General features: G+C 40.1%; 1 protein-coding gene and 1 pseudogene across 2 annotated transcripts in view; both read left to right on the top strand.

Moving 5' to 3' along the window:
• LOC105942113 (heat shock factor-binding protein 1-like) overlaps positions 1-14,294 on the top strand; it is a 28,465-nt pseudogene extending 14,171 nt beyond the window's left edge.
• Positions 1-22,718, top strand: part of CFAP299 (cilia and flagella associated protein 299) — a 517,974-nt gene that overhangs the window by 255,226 nt on the left and 240,030 nt on the right. The window lies entirely within an intron of this gene.

Genomic DNA, 22,718 nt, shown 5'->3' with positions numbered 1-22,718 from the left:
CTCAAGTGCCAGCAACAGCTGGAGCTAGCGTAGGTCAAAACTTGGTGTGAAATTTTAAACTGTGTCTGCCACATGGATGTCAGGGACCTAAATAGTTGAGCCATCATCTTCTGCCTTTCAGAATACACAAGAACAGGAAATTGCTATTGGGAACAGAGCTGAGGTTTGAACTAAGCTCTTCAATATGAGGTGTTTTAAACAGTGTCTTAGTATCTTGCCAATTCTTCCCCCTCAATAATGCCTTAACTGTAAGGAGTAAGATGATATTCTGTACAGATTTAACAATTATTTGCTATTTTCTCTGTATTCTATATTTCTAATGAGAAGGCTAGCTGTTATTAAGTAATTAATACACTCAAAACACTAAATATTCAATGAGTGACTCACTTGTTGAGCAAATGGCCCCTTCTGTCCATAAACCTCCTGACTGATGACTACACTGGATGGACACTTACTCCTAATGGATCCTTATCTGCTGCCCTTACAGTTTTATTCCCTCTAGCCATGCTGTGTGTTAACTCAGAGCCATTTTTTTGTTTGTTTGGTTTCAAACTTGTCTATGCTGGTTATTCTTGTTAGTTAATATTAAATTTGATTTAATGTGGCATTCTTCGTATAATTAAATCAAATGTTATGTAAGCAAATGAAATGTGAGAGCAAAAGGAAATATTGTTTCTAAGAAAAGCATGTTAAATGCTTTGGAAAAAGTTACTTAAGATGTGGTGAAGTTATATGTGGAAAGAGAATTGTAAATTATTAGAAAGACTCATAAAAATCTAGATGATTGCCATGGACTGCAGCAAATCTTTAATTTCCTGCTGTGTTTTAAAGAAAATAATATGATAATGTGTAGCTGATGCACACAAGTGGTGTTTTTATAAGAAAGATTATCAGAAACTGAGAAACAGCTACTGGCCTAGAATCCTGGTTTAGAGTTTAAAAATGGCAATCATATGAACATTGGGGTGTGTTACATTAAAAAACTAAGTTTGCATCCTCACAATCCTCTGTTGAATTGTAGCTGCAAATAAAGGTAATTCTATGGCAGTTAGCAGGTATCTTGTGGGAATGATGATTTTAGAGAGAAGACTGGGTGATGGAGAAGGGACGGCAGATGAGGAAAGGGTCAGATGTAAGGTCAAGGCCTAGGAAAATTTAATCAATTTGAATTTTTTATGGCAGTGGTGCTGCCTGGTTTAGAAATGACAGCAGTTTCTATCTAAAATAATGTCATTTAAAATACTATTTATTTATTTATTTTTTATTGAAAATGCAGTTTTACAGGGAGGAGGAGAGAGACAGAGAAAGATCTTGCATCTACTGGTTCACTCTTCAAGTAGCCACAATATCCAGAGGTGAGCCAGTCAAAGCCAGAGCCAGGAGTATCTTCTGGGTCACCCACATGGGTGCAGAGTCCCAAGTCTTTAAGCCATCCTCTACTGCTTTCTCAGGCTACAAACAGGCATGTGGATAGGAAGTGGAGCAGTGGGCATCTGAACCGGCACCTGTATGGGATACCAGTGTATGCAAGGCGGGGACTTAGCAACTAGCTGCTGTGTCAGGCCTTAGCATCCTTTTTGATGAGTATAAAACCCTAAGGGAAAACTTGTTAGACTGTGTATCATGAAGTTTCCTTGTAGAGGAGGTAGCACTTTATTTTGATTTATTATTTGGTTTACTAACAGATTTTCTTTGAACCAGGAATTAAAACACTTTTTAGAGTATTTTAAAAAATGGAAGATAAAACTTCCATTTTGCTTTTTGAACTTTTTTTTAAATAATCATGACTTTAAAATTTCAGTCCTGCATCTCCAAATACAGCGAAACTCCAGTAACAACCTGTATTTGGATACACATCTGCCTACCCTGTTAAGACTTAGAAAATAACTTATAACAGGACATGAAACAATGCAAAGCTCTTCATCCTTTGTCTCAGAAATTCTGTACGTTGCCCAGTAACCTGACAACTGCTGCAGACGTAACTGAGCTCCGTATCTGAGACTATATCAGAGGTCTGTGGATGCTTGTGCAGAATATAGATGAAGAGCCTGAGGCAGCGACAGGAAACAGCACCCTGAGACTCACTGGGCTGCGTCATTCTTATGTTCTTTCCCCACTCAGATGTTCCAACTGGTTCATTCAGCATGTTATTCCTCAACCCACTAGCTGTCCCCTATGTCCTTACATCTGATTGCTAACTTAGATTGTTTCACCTACTGTTCCTACAAGAAAGTTTGCAAATTAAGGGCATTGTTTCATTATTTTGATTATATTGTCAGTTTAGATTGAGAACTAACATTGGGTAATGAATTTGCCATTTGCCTTATATAAATTTGCCCTCACTAGGACCATATGTCACCACCCAAAGCCACTTTGGGTTCCTAAGGCTTGTGGCCTCTCCTCTGGACTTGATTGGAAGCATTATTGAAGCTTGACACCATGGAGAGAAAAATTCATATGTGGTGATCAACTGAGGGAACCCTACTCTTCATGGCAGTTGACATATCCAGCACTCTAAACCAGTGTCTCTCAAAATCATGAACATTTTCTTTTATCTCTGAACTCCTTTTTTTTTTCAGATTTTTACAGTGGTACAGTTGAGAGAGTGAAATAGCAGAAATTGGATAAGGCGTTAGTTAATGACCCAAAAATGTGCAAAGACATTGTTTAAATATATGGAAAAGTCAAGATGGAAGATGAATAAATAACATCTATAAAAACTTGTAGCTTCAGTGATCAGTAATATATAAGGAAATTATATTTAATTGTTACCAAAATTGCATCAAGTGTGCTCTAGGTAGAAGAAGTATGTGGGCCTGTCAAAGAAAGAGATGTCTTACTACAATCTTTCTGTGAAGACCTCTGCTATAATAGTAAACTTAAAATTAGAAAACAATTACTTATACTTTGCAGAATATTAAACTAGATTTAGGTAATCCTGGCAATGTAAAACACTTAATTCTGAGAGAATGCAAAGAGGAAATCACATTATTAATTAAACTATTTTCCCAGATACATAAGAATAATTTTGAGACAATTAGTATTTAAAAGTGATGAGAAGAGTACAGTCCATTGGAAATACAAATAATGATGATGACCTGAGACCAACTAACTGCTATGCTGGGACCAGGGCACTATGGTGATTCTTAAGGAAGAGTTTCCTAAGCCAAATTCTGAGGCAAAGATGTCTAACTGTGCTCCTGGTGTTGGACAGCCGGAAGACATAAATGAATACAAGGCCTGAACTAGAACAGAATTACAACAACAACAAAAACCCAGAAAATACTCCTTCAGAAGAAAAAAACTGCAGACATTCGATGGCTCTTAAATTTTGCAACTAAGGGCCTAACATTTTTTATCAGCTAGGAAAGCAAATGAGTCAAACTAGGTCACTTGTAGATCATTTCATGCTTAACTGGAATCTTATAGAATTAATTGCGTACTACCCCAACTTTGAGTTAACTGTTTGGTACTGGATAGCTGTAGTACAGAGAACATTCAAGTTAAATTTGTGGACAAACTGAAAGAAACATGTAAGAATATTAGCACTTTGGAAATGGTATTATGACAGCCAGCAACAATATCACACTTCTTTGGAGGTACTAACAATAAAAGACATTTAGCATGTATCTCTTATAGGAGCCTCTACAAATCTAAAAATCTCAAAGATAAATGCCATTTCAGTTTGCAGAACTAAATATAATTACTATAAATCATAAAATTATTTACACAATTTTCAGGCACATGCAAGTTATATTTTCATGACAAATTACCAAGCTAGATCTTGCCAAATAACTAAACATTTTAATCGCATTCTACATTTTCCAAGCCCCCAGTAAGTGAAGCAAAAGTCCAGACATAATACATGCTGAAATTCTCAAGAAAGCCTATTTAAGCCTTTGCAATATAGAAAATGCAATCCCAAGGGCCAACAACCTTTGCAAAATAGAATCAAATGTAATAAAGGTGTACTCAAAATAGACAACACAAGCAAAATCAACAGAGAATTTCACAGTTTTGCCCCCAAAATTGGAAAGTATGTGGTTCACATTGTAAGTTTAACGAAACCTTGGTGCCAATGCTGTGCCATAGCAGGCTAAGTCTTTGCTGGCTGCACCAATATCCTATTTGGGTGCTGGTTTGAGTCCTGAAAGAACTGCTTATTTTCTCTTCTCTTATTTTGTTTTCGTTTTAGAATTTATTTATTTTTATTTTGTTTGAAAGATGGAGTTACAGAGAGGAGAAACACAGATAAATATCTTCCACCCATAGGTTCCTTCCTTAACTGGCAGCTAAGGCCCAAGCTGCATAGATTTGAGGCCAGGGGCTAGAAGCTTCCTTCAGGTTTCCCACAAGAGTTCAAAGACCCACAGATTTGAGCCAACCTCTGCTTTCCTGGTCACAGGCAGGGGGCTGGACCGGAAGAGGGGCAGTCAGAACACCAACAGGTTTCCTGTGGGATGCTGGAGCCACAGGTGAAGGCTTAACATGCTCCATCATAGTGCCAGCCCCTGCAGATCCATTTCTAATCCTACTCTGTGTTTATTGCCAGGGAAAGCAGGGGATGAGAGTCCAAGGCCTTGGGCCCTTGCACCCACATAGGAGACCTGAAAGAATGTCCTGGATCCTGGCTTCAGACTGGCACAGTTGCAGCCACTGTCAACATATAGGGAGCAAAACAGCTGATGGAAAGATCTCTGTCTCTATCTCTCCTTTTCTCTATATAACTCTGTTGAATAAAAATAAATCTTGGAAACAATATTGACATAATAGCATTACCCACTTCCCTATCCCCCTGAACCTTTTTTTTTCTTTTTTTCTTCTTTTTCCTTTAACTGTAATTAACTATGTAAAGATTGTCAACAACAATACAATAAAATAGATTAAAAAAATAAATCTTAAAAAAAATCCTGGATATATCACATCATATATAGAGCAAGCATTATACTATAGCAATAATGACACATTTCTTGATCCATATAACATCTCCAGTAGGTCTTAAAGCCACTGCATACCTTGCCCCAGAAAGCCTTGGTAATAATCTGATAACTGCTGTTTCCATTCTGAACTAATATTGTGATGTATAACTCTGAGCCTCATCTCTTACATCTTTTTTCTGTTCAACCCAACTTGAAAATAATACAGGCTTACTGCCAAAACTATGGAAAACTTGGTTATCGCTGAAAATAATTTAAAAAATAAATGCAATAAAACTTTTTTTTTTTTTTTAATTTTATTTTAAATTCATTAATTACATTGTATTATGTGACACAGTTTCATAGGTACTGGGATTCTCCCCACCCCTCCCCAAACCCTCCCACCATGGTGGATTCCTCCACCTTGTTGCATAACCACAGTTCAAGTTCAGTTGAGATTCCCCCATTGCAAGCATATACCAAACATAGAGTCCAGCATCTTATTGTCCAGATAAGTTCAACGGCTTCTTAGGTATACACTCTCTGGTCTGAAGACAGAGCCAGCAGAGTATCATCCCGATCAATTAAAAGCTCCAACATACCATCAGCAAAAATTTACATCACCATGGAATTAATTGACATAGTAACGAGTAACCAATATGGTAAAAGTAAATGCGATTTCTTATCCACCTTCTGTGACCACCTCATTGACATTTCAATTTAGGTTTATACACAACATATAACATTCATAACATAACTTGTTATACATAACATCGTGTCATCTTAAATTAAGGCAAACATGTGGTATTTAACCTTTTGGGGTTGGCTCATTTCCCTTAGCATTATGGTTTCCAGTTTGGCCCATTTGGCCACAAAGAACTGCATTTTGTTTTGTTTAATAGCTGAGTAGTATTCCATGGAGTAGATGAACCATAGCTTTCTTATCCAATCCTCTGTTGATGGGCATTTTGGTTGCTTCCATGTCTTTGCAATTACTGATTGTGCTGCTATGAGCATAGGAGTGCATGTTGGTTTCTCATAAAACAAGTGTTCTGGATATATTCCTAGGAGTGCTACTGCCGGGTCATACGGTATGTTGTATTTGAGTTGTTTGAATGTTCTCCATACTGATTTCCATAGAGGCTGTACCAGCCTGCAGCCCCACCAGCAGTGGAGTAGGGTTCCCTTTTCCCCGCAACCTCGCCAACAAGTGTTGTTGGTGCTTTTATTCATGTGGGCCAGTCTTATTGGCGTTAGGTGGTACCTCATTGATGTTTTAATTTGGATTTCCCTTATTGCCAGGGAACTTGAGCATTTTTTCATATGTTTATTTGCCATTTGGGTTTGTTCCTTTGTGAAGTGTTTGCCCATTTCCCGTGCCCATTTCTTGAGTGGCTTGTTTGTTTTGACATTTTGGTTGTTTTGTAGCTCTTTGTATATTCTGGAGATCAGCCCTCTATCACCTAAGTCGTGTGCAAAGATCTTCTCCCATTCTGTGGGTTGCCTTTTTACTTTGTTGATTGTTTCTCTAGCTGTACAGAAGCTTCTTAGTTTGATGAGGTCCCAATTGTTTATTTTGGTCTTGATTTCTACTGCATTTGGAGTCTTTTTTAGGAAGTGAGGGCCTACCCCTAAGTGTTCCAGTGTGTTTCCAACATTTTCTTCCAAAAGTTTGAAGGTTTCTGGATGTAGGTTTAAATCTTTTATCCATTTGGATTTGATCTTAGTATATGGTGAGAGATGTGGGTCTATCTTTTTGTTTCTGCAGGCTATCAACCAGTTGTCCCAACAGCATTTATTGAACAGACCTTCCCATTTGCCTGGGTTGTCGTTTGTCTTTTTGTCAAAGATTATTTGGCTGTATTTCTGTGGGTTCCCATCTGGTGTTTCTATTCTGCTCCATTGATCTTCTTCTCTATTTTTGTGCCAGTACCAGGCTGTTTTGATAACCACTGCCCTATAGTATGTCCAGAGGTCCGGAACTGTGATTCCCCCTGCTAACTTCCTGTTCTTGAGAATGGTTCTAGCTATTCGTGGTTTTTTGTGTTTCCAGATGAACCTTTGAATCATTGTTTCCAGGTCTGTGAAGAATGTTTTGGGCAATTTGATTGGGATTGCGTTGAATGTATATATTGCTTTTGGCAGTATAGACATTTTAATGATATTGATTTTACCTATCCAGGAGCATGGGATGTTACTCCATCTTTCTAGATCTTGTTCAATTTCTTTTTTAAGTAGTTTGTAGTTTTCCTCGAATAGGTCTCCTACATTTTTGGTTAGGTTAATTCCCAGATACTTCATGCTTTCCTTTGTTACTTTGAATGGTATCTTGCTGGTTAGATCTTTTTCCAACTTGGGGCTGTTAGCATACACTATGGCTGTTGATTTTTGTTCATTAATTTTGTACCCTGCCACTCTACCGAACTCTCGTATAAGTTCTAGTAGTCTCTGTGTTGAGCCTTTTGGCTCTTCCATATAAAGAATCATGTCATCTGCATATAGTGAAAGCTTGACTTCTTCATTTCCCATTTGGATTCCTTTGATTTCTTTTTCTTGTCTTATGGCCTCAGCGAGTACCTCTAGAACTATGTTGAATAGCAGCGGAGAAAGCGGACATCCCTGTCTTGTTCCAGATCTCAGTGGGAAGGGTTCCAGTTTTTCTCCATTCAGTATGATGCTGGCATTGGGTTTTTCATATATTGCTTTGATTATGTTGTGGATTTTTCCATCTATGCCTACCTTGGTTAGGGTCTTTAGCAGGAAGTTGTGCTGAATTTTGTCGAAAGCTTTTTCTGCATCTATTGATACTATCATGTGATTCTTGTTTTTCAGTTTTTGGATGTGGTGTATCACATTTATGGATTTGCGAATGTTGAACCATCCCTGCATTCCAGGGATGAATCCTACTTGATCTGGATGAATGATCTGTCTGATGTGTTTTTGAATTCTGTTGGCTAGGATTTTGTTGAGAATCTTAGCATCAATGTTCATCAAAGAGATAGGTCTGTAGTTTTCTTTCTCTGTAGGATCTCTGCCCGGTTTTGGGATTAAGGTAATGTTGGCTTCATAGAATGAGTTTGGAAGGGTTGCTTCCTTTTCTATTGTTTTGAAGAGTTTGTAGAGGATTGGAGTTAGTTCTGTTCGGAATGTTTTGTAGAATTCTGGAGTGAAGCCGTCTGGGCCTGGGCTTTTCTTTGTTGGGAGGTCTTTAATCACTGATTCAATCTCTGCTTCAGTTATGGGTTTGTTCAGGTTGATTGTTGCCTCTGGGCTAAGTTTTGGCAGGTTGTGTGAGTCTAAGAACTTTTCCATTTCTTGGTGGTCTTCTGATTTGCTGGAGTACAGTGCTTTGTAGTAATTTCTGATTATGTTCTTAATGGTTGTAATGTCTGTTGTTATGTTGCCTTTTTCATCTTTGATGCTGTTAATTCTTGTTTTCTCTTGTTTTTTCTTTGTCAGACGGGCCAGCGGGGTGTCTATTTTGTTTATCTTTTCAAAAAACCAGCTTTTTGATTCGTTGATTTTGTGTATGGTTTTTTTTATTTCTATCTGGTTGATTTCCTCCCTTGTTTTGATGATTTCTTGTTTCCTGTTGTGTGTGGGGCTCATCTGCTGCTGCTTTTCCAATTCCTGGAGGTGTGTGGTTAGTTCCTGTATTTGGCGCCTCTCTTGGGTCTTGACATGAGCTCCAATTGCGATGAGTTTACCCCGTAGCACTGCTTTGGCAGTGTCCCACAAGTTTTGGAATGTTGTGTCAGAGTTTTCATTGGTTTCCATAAATTTTTTGATCTCATCTTTAATTTCTTCCCTGACCCATTGTTCGTTTAATAGCATATTGTTCAGCCTCCAAGAGTTTCTATATTTCCTGGGACATTTTGAATTGCTGATTTCCAGTTTCATTCCGTGGTGGTCTGAGAGGGTACATGGTATGATTCCTATCTTTTTGAAGTTATTTAGATTTGCTTTGTGTCCTATCATGTGGTCGATCCTGGAGAAGGTGCCATGCACTGCTGAAAAAAATGTATAATCTGTGGTCTTAGGATAAAAAATTCTATAAATGTCTACCAAGTCTAGTTGTTCTAATGTTTGTACGAGCTCTGTTGTTTCTTTGTTGAGTTTTTGTTTTGTTGATCTGTCTATAGTTGTTAGTGGGGTGTTAAGATCACCCACTATTATTGTGTGTGTATCTATGTCTCCCCTTAAGTCTGTAAGTAGTTGCTTCACGAAGCTAGGCGCATTGGAATTAGGTGCATATATGTTCACGATTGTAATTACTTCTTGATGGATCAGTCCCTTCACCAATATATAATGTCCTTCTCTGTCCTTTTTGATGTCTGTCAGCTTGAAGTCTAGGTCATCTGAGATTAGAACAGCTACGCCAGCCTTTTTTTCTCGTCCATTGGCATGAAATGTCTTTTTCCATCCTTTCACTTTAAATTTCTTACAGGATTTTCTGGTTAGATGTGTCTCTTGTAGACAACATATAGTTGGGTGCTGTTTGATGATCCATTCCGTTAATCTATGCCTTTTGATTGGTGAGTTTAAGCCATTTGTGTTTAGAGATAATATTGAAAGGAATTGGTTTTGGGCTGCCATGAGTGTAAGTATGCAAGTGTGTATTTGCGACTATTAGAGTTCTTGATTGGTTGACTTTTCTTGTATGGATTTTAGTGGGGAGGTCTTCTCATTTGCCATCTTTGATTTTGGTTTGTATTTTTTCTTTCTGGGTTTAGCACCTTCCTGAGGAGATTTTCCAGAGCTGGTTTCGTGTTGATGTATTCTTCGAGTTTCTCTTTACTGTTGAAGTATTTGATTTCATTCTCAAATATAAATGAGAGCTTTGCTGGGTACATTATTCTTGGTTGGCAGTTGTTTTGTTTCAGGATTTGATAGGTTTTACCCCATTCTCTCCTTGCTTGGAGCGTTTCTTCTGATAGGTCGGCTGTGATCCTGATTTCCCTTCCCCTGAAAGTAATCTTATCCTTTTTTCTTACTTGTCTTAGAATGGTTTCCTTGTATTCACTTGAAGGTAGCTTGAGGACCACATGTCTGGGAGACGATTTGTTTGGGTCGTATCTCCTGGGGGTTCTTTGCCCTTCCTGGATTTGTGCTGGATTTATATTTCCAATATTCTGGAAGTTCTCCTGTATTATCTCATTGAGCACCCGTTGCAAGCCTGTCTCCTTTTCCACTCCTTCGGGAAGGCCTATTATTCTAATATTTGATTTTTTGAGGTTGTCTTTCATTTCCTGTATGGACCTATTGGCTTTCTCTAGATTTGTCTCCAACTGTTTGATGAGCTGCTGCCTTTCATTCTGATTGTCTTCCAATTCTGATATTCTGTCCTCTGCTGTGTTCATTCTGTTGGTTAGGCTTTCAATTTTGTGCTCTATATCGAGGATTCCCTTTTTGATTTGATTTATTTCTGCAGTGATATGGTTTTCGAATGCCTTAGACTCTTCCCAGCGCTTTTCACTCTCTCTGACGAATTTCATCATTAGCTTCTTAAAGTCCTTATCTGATAGTTCCTCTATGTCTTCATCTTGCATCTCAGATATTGAGATTAGTTTTTGGTTGTATTGGGAGGGAGTGCTTGATCTTTCCTCTGGGTCATTGCTTTTTCTGATACTTCTCCTCATTGTGTTTTTGCTTCTTGTTGTTTTGAGATTTTAGCGGTGATTCAGCTGAGCCGGCTCTGGTTTGGGGTCTCCGGCTGAGCCCAGCAGGGCTTACTGCCTGAGTCACCAGCTGCTTTCAGGGTCTGTAGATCACAGCCCTGAGCTGGGTCAGGAGGCTTTGTGGGCCAGCCCTAGTGCCAGGCCCCTTCCCCTGTGGCTCCCTCTCAAAGGCAGTGCCCTACAGATTCACTCTGCTGAGCCGCGCCTGGGCTTTGGGTCACAAGGCTAATACAGCGGGGGTCTCCGCCTCAGTGCTGAGCCAAGACTCTCCTTCAGGGCTTGAGGTTAGCACAGCAGGGGCTCCTGCTGCTCGGAGTCTAAAATCCCCAACCCCGGCCTGTGCTGGGCTGGAAATCTCCGCGGCCCCAGTGCCAAACTCGGAAGCGCTGCTCCCTGAGGGCTGCAACACCGCAGGCAGGTCTTTCCCAATGGGCTCCTGCTGGGAAAACCTGTCCGGCCAGTTCAGCTGAGCCCGCTCTGGTCTGGCCTCTCTAGCTGAGCCCAGCTGGGGACTCTGCCCTGAAGAAGCCACTTCCTCAGCTGCACTCTCTCAAGGGTAGAAGCGGATCTCTGAGAGGCACAGAGCCCTTGAGGTGAGATGTGCCCCCACTAGTCTGCTCCTCTGCCCAGGACGTAAGGCCCTGTCGAGCGTTGCCCAGCCTCTGGGGCTCAGGGCTAGTCCAGCAACAGGATCCACTGACTCTCCCGCAGCCAGTCCACAGCTCAGAGCCGATACGGGGAATCTCTGAGCCCCAGTCCCACAGCGCCGCTCCTGTTCCCTCTGCACTCTCCCTCAGCCGCTGAGCAGCGGGTAGGCAAGCCTCTGGGAAATCTCCCCTGCTTTTCCTCCACTTCTGCAGGGATGATGCACCCAATGATCAGTCCAGTAGCCTCCTCTGGGGGCTCCTGCCTTCCAGGGGACTGGTGCCCCTGTCGGTGTGGGCGCCTATCCTTCCAGCCGCCTCTGTTTTCCCTGGGGCGGTTGAGCCTCCGCCGCCTTCCCCCTGCCTGGGATCGTGACTCACCAGGTTTCTCGCGGCGTGCTGTATTTTCTTTCCTACTTTTTGCGGCTGTTCCTTCACGCTGTGTAGATCTTCTTGCTTTAGTGAACTCCAGTGACCTTCTCGTTCTTCTCCCTACAGTTTCGCACCTCCTGGCCTGTTTCTCTGCTGGATCGGCTCCCCTCCTTCCCTACTCCACCCTACACCAGCTCTCTGCAGTCGGCCATCTTTTTCTCTCTCTCAATAAAACTTTTAAATGTGTCTTGACAATAGGATGCTGGATTCTGTGCTATTGTCATACCTACAATGTCATGATATTCTTTAATAGCAGAAAGGTGGACTCATGACTGTTTATGAAGGAGTATACTATGGTAATATTAGGGGAAATCAGTGGAGGGATGGGGAATTTGGAAGGTGGGAAGGGAAATCCAAGAGCCTAACAAACTGTATCATAAAATAATAAAATAAGGAATTTTTTTTAGTGTTAAAGAGAAAACTAAAACTAAAATAAATAGAACTAGCTGAGGTAAAACTTTAACCCTAAGAGTTTCCATCACCTACTAGCACATTGTACACTAAACAATATTCTAAAAGGATGCCACAAGGAAATCAATTTCAAAATTAAGAAATATCTTCTTTTTCCACTTTGTTTTATTTTTGATGTTGTGTGCATAGTTGACAATAATGCAGACCCATGAAGACCACTGAATAGCGTAGGATGGGTTGTGGTATAGGGGTGGGTGTATGGGACAAATGCTTCCAATTCTCCATTTTTTTCGTTTTCTCCTATATGGGAACAGGAGTACAGAGAAGTGGAGGGGGCTGCTGCTAGCTGCCAGACTATTTCATTTCCTAAAGATAGGGATGGCCACTTGATATCATCTTAGAAACCCCAATGTGGAGAAGAACGTTCTAAGAATATTGCTTCGGTGATTTTGATAGTTCCAAGACTTTGTTGGTGTTTGCTCCTCCAAGGCTGAGAAAATCGTTCCTTGGTCCATTGGCATCTGCTCACGCAGACACTGCTGCCAAAGCTTGGCCACGAAAGTTGTCCAGTGTTTTCTGCTCTCCATCTTCTGATGTGGCACTTGATGTCCTCTGGAGGCCCAAATGGTCTGGATAGCATGGCCCCCTTATGCACTTTGGCATGCCGTCCACTGCATGGACATTAGCAATCTAGGAGGCCCAGTCCCAATACATGCACTCCAAGGTCAGACTGCAATTTGTATGATTTTCCTTGTGGCCAGAGTTTAGAGTCCAGTTATCTAGCTTGGGAGTCCCACATGAAACCACACCTGAGGTGACCCCATGACTCTTGCATGTGCCAGCCATACAGGGTCCACCTCAGTCCATCATATATATCAGCTTATGCACACACTGATGATTGTTGTTGCCTGGTCAGTTCCATCCCCAGTCCCAAATACTATGCCATTTTATGGGTTCTGGGGCCCAGTCCAGCCCAGTGCAGCCCAGCCTAGCCCAGCCCAACCAGCCCAGCCAGCATGCCACAGATCTGGTCCTTGTGCACACTAATAGAAACTGCAGCTTAGTTGTGGTAATCGAAACAGTCTGGTACTGGCACAGAAACAGAGAATATCAGTGCAACAGAATACTAACCATAGGAATGAGCCCACACATATACAGGCAAATAACCTTTGACAAGTGCTGTTGGGATAATTGGATAGCAGCTGGCAGAAGAAAGAAGCAAGACCCATACTTATCACCTTATACAAAAATCAGCCGAAAATGGATCAAGGATCTAAATCTTCAGCCAACAACCTTCAGATTATTAGAGGAAAACATAGGAAGCACTCTGCAAGAAACAGGCATTGATAAAAACTTAGAAAAGTCACCAAAAGCATAGTCAAAGCCCAAATAAAAATGGGACTATATAAAACCAAGAAGCTTCTGTACAACAAAGGAAACTATCAGCAAAATGAAGATGGGACCAACGGAATGGGAGAAAATTTTTGCACTCTGTATATACAACTGATAGGGAACTAATATCCAGGATTTATAAAGAGCTTCAGAAACTCAGTAAAACAAGCTGCCCTGGGAAAAAATATGCAAATGGAATGAGTAGGCATTTTTCAAAAGAACAAATTCAAATGGCTAATAGACATAAAAAATGCTCATGTTCCCTAGCTGTTAGAGAAATACAAAGAAAAATCACATCAAGTTTCCACCTAACTTCAGTGAGATTGGCTAACATTCAGACATGTGTTGTTCTAATATGACTGAGTTGTCACCACATTTTTTTTTTTTGCAGTCTAATTTTGGAGCAAATATGCACCAAGTATTGCTTCAGATACTTTTTGAGGCATGTCGAGGATGAAAATCACATACAGTTTTCAATAATAATGATCATTTAGCTTCTTTGCTATTCTGTCCTGTTGCATGTACGTGTAGTAATAGATCATCCAAAAACGAAAGTGTGGATGGTGATTTGAGCATCATTGCCAAGTGGGGAACTGGGGAGACGGCCGAGACAGACCACAAGATGGTGCAGGATGTCACCTTGCTGGCTCATATGCTTCTGTGGCAGATTTCAGATCGTATCCGACCAAATCATCGGGAGAATTGATGACTTGAGCAGTTGCATCGATGACCTAGAGCAGAACATTGCAGACCTCGTTACCAAGGCTGGGGTGCAGGAGCTGGAAGGTGAAAACAAGGCGCCGGCCACACAGAAGAGTTGAAGGCTGCAGGTGAGTCACACTGCCATCTGTAGCACTGGATCTTTCAAGCCAAGACCAGACTGACTGTCTTCCTGCAGCTAACTGCTGTGTGTAGACAGGTTTTCTGTTATAGCGTGCATTCTTAAATATATGAAAAAAGAACTTCTGAAAACCATGGAAACCAGCCATTCCTTCTGTATGCTCCCTTATTTCCACAAGAAGCATTGTCTCTACTCGCAGCCATGCTTAACTTCAAAAACTGAAAAGAGGAAGAATTTCTTTCTCATAAAAATAATGTGTGTGGTTAACACTAGTGATACTATTACTTTTGTGACTACTATAACCATTATCATAATACCTTACATTATTAAGTAATTTATGGCAGGTATAATCACAACATGGCCAAATGCAACATATGTAGGCCTATTAGGACTGCAGAAGACATTCTGGTTTATATGTTAACAGATAACATACTTTGATCAGTCGATGGGCATAATTATTAACAGCAATAGTTAGCGATTGCAGGTTTATTACCTCCTTTCTTTTACTCTGTTTTTCTTTCTGAAGTTTTATTTATTTACTTGAAAGTCAGGAGTTATACAGACGAGGGAAAAGAGAGAGATCCACTGCATCACTCCCCATTGGCTGCAATGGCCCGACTTGGATTGGTTCAAACCCGGGAGCCAGGAGATTTTCGTGGGTTTGCCCACATGAGTGCAGAGGCCAAGGCCTTAGACCCAGGCCACTAGAAGGGAGCTGGATAGGATGTGTAGTAGCTGGGACTAGAACTGGTGCCCACATGGGACACTGGTGCCACAAGCAGAGGCCTAGTTTGCTACACCATCATGCCAACCCCTCTCTTGCTCTCTTGATACTTAACAGTATATAAAACCTTGAGAGCTTGTTTGGAGGTTATAGCAGGGCAGTGCAGCTGCTTGTATACCCTTGACCAAAGACTGGGCCTCCTCTAGTGGGGATGGTTGTCCTCTTCCACCAAGCGTGCAGCTTCAGGAGGGACACACATGCAGCGGTGAGGGAGGAAGGGGACACCCGCCTAGCCAACCAGATCAGCTGAATCAACCCTGGAGATCAAAGGGGTGACACATGTCGCAGCCAGATTGCCCTCACATCCAAAAATTAGAGTGGGTGAGGGTTGCTTGGGCTTTGCCACAGCATCAGCTGGCAGAGGCTGGCACTGCAAGCTAATTCTGTCAAGTCAAATGCCAGAAACACCTGATCCGGGAGTGGCAGTGGCCTAGTAGGGAGATAGTGGGCACCTCCCTCGGGATTACCACTCCCACTGGAGAGCACGAAAAACTACGACAGGGGCAGGGGTGGCTAGACCGAAAGGCACCCACGGGTATGTGTGTGGGCTGGTTAGTAGGGTTGGTTGGGTTGAACTAGGCTTCAATGCCCAGTGACATGTACGAGAGCTAAATGGGAGGAGGGACAGACTGAAGAAGTCTGCATTACATATTGGCATGCATGGGAACCAGAGTAGGGGCAGGCCTGGTGGAGGTTATAGAGTGTCTCCCCAACTAGACTGCAGCTCCCACTAGTTGGCGTGAGGACCGAGTATGAAGTGGGCAGGATCTGGCTGGACTGCAACATCCATTGGTTCACAAGGAAGACAGGGCTGGAAACAACTGACCCAGCAATTGCAATGACCAGCATGTGCATAAGCTGACTGGGGTGATGGATTGTGCCGCACCCTGTACTGGCAAGCTCACACAAGAATCAGGTCTGGGATCATCTCAGATGAAGATTCTTTGGAGATCCCTCCAACTGAACTGCTGATCTCAGAACCCCAGCCATGAAGAGAATATGTCAGCCAGTGGATTCTGAATAGGTTTCATTGCGATTGGAACGGCGAGATTGGCAGCAATTCAGACCTGTTGAACTATCAAAACTGCTTGAGCAAGACCTTCGGAGCGTGCCTCACATTGGGGATCTGGAAAGGGTGGGACGCTGGGTGGGGCTTCTCCCTTTGTTTCTCCCCTGACCCCAGATACAGGGGGAAAATGATGCTATTAGTGTGAAAACAATTTTCCTGTAGCCCTTGACCCTTTGTACCCTAATCAACTAAGTACGATTATAAATAATATGTATATATATATATGTGTGTGTATAAAACCTTTTATAAATCTTTCCAAACAAATGTTATATGGAAAAGTTTTGGGCCCGGCGGCGTGGCCTAGTGGCTAAAGTCCTCGCCTTGAAAGCCCCGGGATCCCATATGGGTGCCGGTTCTAATCCCGGCAGCTCCACTTCCCATCCAGCCCCCTGTTTGTGGCCTGGGAAAGCAGTCAAGGACGGCCCAAAGCTTTGGGACACTGCACCTGCGTGGGAGACCCGGAAGAGGTTCCTGGTTCCCGGCTTTGGATTGTCGCGTACCGGCCCGTTGCAGCTCACTTGGGGAGTGAAACATCGGATGGAAGATCTTCCTCTCTGTCTCTCCTCCTCTCTGTATATCCGGCTTTCCAATAACAATAAAAATCTTAAAAAAAAAAAAGTTTTACTAATAGTACATATACTTTATGTGAGTTTTTGAGGAGAATGAATAAATATTTAAAATTAGACTTTTCACGTTTTTAATTTTTTATTGGTGTAAAAACAGATTTTTATGATCTGTAAGTTCAGTTCCAAGAAGACAAGTACATCTCTCTCTCTCTCCCTTCTTTCTCTCCCCATTCCTCCCTCTCCTTTCTTCATCATTTTTTCAAAGACATGCTTTAAATGCACTCTATGTTCACACACTTATTTCACCACTAATTATAATATTCAACGAGTAAAAAGTAGCAAAACAACAGTGCTGTCTCACTGCTTATCTCTTATAAGTGTTTCTACAAAAATTTTTGTTTTCACCAGTGTCCTATTCATTCATCTATATTTAATGTGATTTATTCTGTAGTCTCTGAGTTAATGTATGGTGCCAATTGGGAAGACTTTAAATGTAAATTTGCTGAGGTAGAGCCACTGTGTTAAGCTAATTTTGTTTTAGATGTCCACTTCTTGCAGTTGCTACATTGAATTATGAAACTTGCTTAAATTATGGCTAAAGTGATTAAAAATGCATGCCATTGTAGTACTGGAAAGTGATGTGACTCTTCTGAAAACTGATAGTAAGATAGCACGTATGCTTCATCAGTCTTTGTGAGTCTTATTTAATTTTATTCAAGGAGGATGAAGTGCATTTAGAAGACTATAATCTACTCACCAGTTTAAATCTTGAGGGTTTTCCTAATGTAGTATGTTCATGGAGTTCTCCTGCACTTCATGTGTCTCCAATATCTGGATAATTTTTCTCAGGATTGTTCAAAGAGTGTGCTTTGTGATTCCTGAATTCTTTTCATTTCTTCAAACTTTAGATAACACTGTGTTTTAGCTCTGGTTAGCTGTAATTTTTATGTGAAGGAATAATTATTTGAAGACAAAACAGCAGTTGAAAATTACAGTATCATTTTTAGTATTTCAGTTTTGCTAAGCAGTTTGGTATGTTGGATAGGAAAGATTTTCTATTAAATAAAGATAACACGGAAAATACTAAGAAAAGCTGTCTTTCATTGGTGCTTGAAACAACACTGCTTAAACATTGATTTTAAAACAATATTCTAAACTCACAATAAGAAATGTATTTCTCACATGTTAAGCTTGAATCTATAAAACCTAGAAGGATGCTGAGTAAATGAAAGTGTGGTAGTAAGTGGGTTCTGCAGCTGTGCTATCTTTACAAATGTTCTATTCTTGAACAGATAAAAGACAATTCCCCATCTTTCAAAGGCAAGGGGATCTGTTTTCCTGTTGGCGCTCATTTCATTTTCGTAAACCGTTTGAAACAATAAGTAGTTACTTCAACTTGGCACAGCTGTTTAGATGATCAGACTCAAAAGAAACCAGCAATATTCTTAAAGTGAAATTGAATTTGCAATTATGTGGATGTTAGCTATTGGAATTAAAAACGTGGGTCCCCTAGAGGAAAATTGGGAAGCTGCCAATTTCATTTTCTGAAGGCATTCATATATATCACAAAGAATCTAAGAAGTTGTCACCCTCCCCTCCTTATTGGCATGCAAATGATCTCCCTGATCCATAGTTGAAGACCTTCCTCTAGTTGGAGGTTCAAGTCTTGGTAGCTGGAAGTTGCTTGAAGAATTTCCTCTCATCTGCCCATAATGAACAGCTGCACTAAATTGCTCAGCATCGTTTTGAATATGCATAGACTCATGCTCATCTCATATTAAAGAGAAGATAGTGTAACTTTTTATTGACTATGCCAGTGTTTTTGTATCAACACACTTTTCATTTCTTAGAGTAAATGCCCAAGATTGTGTATCCTATGTAGTATGGTAAGTATATCTTTCATTTTCTATAAGAAATGTTAAGCTATTTTTCCAATGTGGTTGCTGTATTTTTCATTGTTAACAATGATATCAAAGATATAGTTAGTTCACATCCTTCCCAGAATTCAGTGTTATCACTTTTAAAAATTGTTAGCTGGTGTGATGGGTATATGATGATGTCTGAGGATTTTTTAAAAAATATATTTATTGACTTAGCTAAAAGGCAAAATTATAGAAGAAGAAGAGTCAGAGACATTCAGAGCAAGAGTGGGAGAGGAGCGAGAAAATCTTCCATCTGTTAACTTTCCAGCTAGAGCTCTGTCAGGCCAGAGCCAGAATCCTCGAACACCCTCTGGGTCTCCCACACGAATAGCAGGAGTCTGAGCATTTGGGCCATTTTCTATTGCTTTCTTTTTTTAAGATTTATTTTATTTTTATTGAGAAGTCAAATATTCAGAGAGGAGGAGAGAGAGAGGAAGATATTCCATCTGCATTAGACCCTCTGTTGCTTTTCCAGGAGTGTTAGCAGAGAACTAGATCTTAAGTGGAGTAGCCAGACACAAGAGGGTATCAGTATGGATGCTGGCATTCCAGGTATGGCTTACCCAACTATGTCACAAAACTGTCCTCGATGGCAATTTTAATTTGCATTTCCCTAATGGCTGATGATGATGTTGAAAACGTGTTCGTGTGCTGGTTTGCTAAGCTTCTTCTACGGTGAAATTCTTTCGCCATTTTGTTTTTTAATTATTTTTATTATTGAATTTTTCTTTATGTATTACAGAAACAGTAATATCAGGTATATAGTTAGCAAATTTTTCCCCCAGACTGTCATTTGTCTTTTAATTCTCTTAACATGAACTTTGCTAGAGGTAGTTTTGGATTGTAATGAAATCTAGCTTATGAAATCCACATGCATGGCATATTTCAATTCCCTATGATCCTTAGCCATTCTGCTGCCCTCTTTGCAACTGTCAAAAATGTAAAATGTATTTTTCAATATATTCTTACAGATCTTGGTTTAAGTGACTGAGCTTGAGATGGATAGCTCTGTTTCAGACTGTCTGAAACAAGAAGCCAATCCTCATTTTAAAAACTTTCCTGTGAGAGTTTTTGAGACATTGTGTTTTAGGATCTTTCATCTAGCATTTGTTGAGGCTACTCCTAAGTGATTTTCATTTGCATTTATTTTTCCACGAAATCTCAATATATCCTTTGAAGATCTATTCTAGTATCTCTTCAATCACCATCTTTGTCTACAGCTTCTTTAAAGCTAGAGTCAAGCTTTGAACTAAATCATAATTACCAGTTAAATGATCCCTAAACTGGAATTTACAATCCATATCTCAGAGTGCTCTTTTCCTGTTTCTATTAAATATCTTCCACATCATGATCCAACGACATATCAGATTAGATTCTTCTGTTACTTGGATAGTATACTAGAAATGACAGTGATTTTTTTTCTGCCTTTCTGGGTAAGAGACATTTATTTTCCATTTGACAAAGGTGATTTTAGGGAGAATGAGCAAGAATTAGAGAGTGACATTGTTGTATTCCAAGTAAGATTTTCATAGTAAAATCTTGAAACCTGGAGTTAGATTTTTGTACCTTCTATCAGCTTCCATTTAGCATTAGTAAGTCTCAGTCCTAGAAAATCTCACAGTAGTTTTTTTCCCCTATAGTGACTATCTCATTGTTTACTCTTAGCTATGGAGTGAAATTTGTGGGTACTAATATTTTATAAAGGATGTACAGGAGGAGACTACCCATTCTGCTTGCAGGGAATGGTGGAAATGGAATGCAGGCAAGAAAAGCAAATGTGGATCTTGGATTCATGGATCATGTAGTTCTCGGCTCTCTCCTCTCCTGGGCCAACACTGATGAGCTTCAGGAATATCTGGAAGTATTCAAAGAGTCTTTACAAAGAGGCATGCGGCTACTCTGAAAGGAGGTAATTGGGGACTATCCCTATACCATGCAGGAGGAAGAAAATACATCTTGGCCTCAGTTGGTTAGATATTATCATGTGCATATTTCTTGAGCTGAATTCTTTTCTGTTGTGTGGAAAGGCTACAACTTGGCCAAGTAGCTAGACAGATGTTAGACTTGGGTGAGCAGTCAGAGGCTTCCCCAAAGGCTTCTGAGAAAAGAGAGTGCCTGCAGGGTTGAGGATAGATGGGTCCCTAGCAACCGATGCAGACAGAGAACACTGACATTTCTGAGACATTTTTCTCCTCATTGACACAGATGCAGAGAAGTTTGTCTTCTCCAGGATATGCAGAAACAATCTTTGAAAGGTGCAGAGATCTTCTAGAACATTACTTAAGCAATGCATTAAGATACTCTATATGACCCAAAGTCCCAGATTAGATTAAAAGATAATCCAGCCTTTGGCCCCTTGTGATTTTTGGTCATCAGACTAAACTGGGTAGGTTAAGGACCGTTATGACAACACATTTTCTCTGTCATGTCCCTCTGCTGTATTTGAGTAAATGCCATCCCCTTTGTTTCTACTCTCATTGGGTGACTTATTTTTGTGCTGTCATCCTGTAACCTTGATGATCATCTACCCCCTTTCGCTAGATTTATTATCCAATAATTGCCAAATAAACTTCATATGACTTTTGAAAATTCTCACAAGTCTATTCCACACTGAATTTCTGTATTAGCTTGAGTCTGAAATCTTCATGTTTCCTAATTTCATATGCTCCATATTCTGCACCATTACTTCCTCAATCTGTAGAAGCATAGCTCTGGTGAATTCTCTCTTCCAATGAAACAATGATAACATTTTAACTACATAAAATTATCATCTGTGCTGGAAATCATATAATTTGTCAAAAATTCCTCAAGAAAAAAAACCTGTCTTATATTTTAAAATTCTTATTATTTCTTTCATATTATAGAGTTTTTTTTGCATTTCTCATCTAAGACTAATAGTAATGTGTAGGAAAAAAGTCACCCGTAGGAAACATCCTTAGGCTATCTTAATTTTTAGGTGTCAACATATGAGATTAATTTTTGGAAATTTATCAACTAAACTCAAACAGATTTGGTCATTATACTTGCATATATGTTTTCCTAATAACACTAATTGTCTATTTGTATTAACAAGAACTTTAAAAATCATTCACCCAAGGTTCTGCTTTAAAAATCATTCACCCAAAGTTCTGCTATGAAGATTGTGATGGGTCTATTTGCCATATTTAAAAAGGATTCAGAAAGTAGCATATCACAAAAGGAAAGGGAAATGGTGCAGCCTGTAAAACTGAGGGTTAAGCCGAAAAGTCACAACTAAAATAGAATCAACACATCTCAAGAAACACAAAATACTTGTATCATTATTTTAAACAAAACACTTGGTATGCTGTGTGTGTAACTTAATTTTAAAAAGCTGCATGCATTTAAGTTTCCTTCTGTCGTTGACAGCTTATTGTCCACTTTCTTTATTTCCTTTATCTCATTAGCAGAACTGATTTTGATTGAGACACCATTGCATGTTCTGAATATTAAATATTGTTCTTATTCATTTGTAGTAAATGGTTGCCTTATGTCCTTGCTCTGACCAATAATATCAAGTGGATGTCTGCCAGGAATTTCTGGACAAACCTTTGCTTTCTTGATATAGATACCACTTATTCTTCCTTCCTGCCCACTCTTTCCACCTGGAATTAGGACCAGTGCCTGGAATTGAAGCAGCCATCTGTAACCACAAAAAATGAAAATGACAGGCTAAGTCAAAGTGTCACTGAAAGTGAGAAGAGTTAGAAGGAAGTGGCATCCCTGATGACATCTTTGAGCACTTGCACTAGTTTTGGCTGCCAACCACCTGGGATTTGTGGTATAAAATATGCACATATATATAGCATTTTTATTAGATATTATTTTTAAGTTGGGCAACTTGTAAAAGATGTTCTTAAGTTTCTTTATGGTAATTCCAATTTCCTTAGTGCATCATTCAAGTTTCTCCATAATGAAATCTTATGGGTTTATTTTCTTTTCCTACTTCTCTTAAGAAGAAAGAAAAGAAGGTAGGAATGATGGAAGGAGGGAAGGAAGGAAGGAAGGAAAGAAGGAAGGAAGGAAGAAAGGAAGGAAAGAAGGA

The sequence above is a fragment of the Ochotona princeps genome, chromosome 7, assembly GCF_030435755.1.
Source record: "Ochotona princeps isolate mOchPri1 chromosome 7, mOchPri1.hap1, whole genome shotgun sequence".
Taxonomy (NCBI): Eukaryota; Metazoa; Chordata; class Mammalia; order Lagomorpha; family Ochotonidae; genus Ochotona; species Ochotona princeps.
This window is presented reverse-complemented; position numbering and strand designations above follow the sequence as displayed.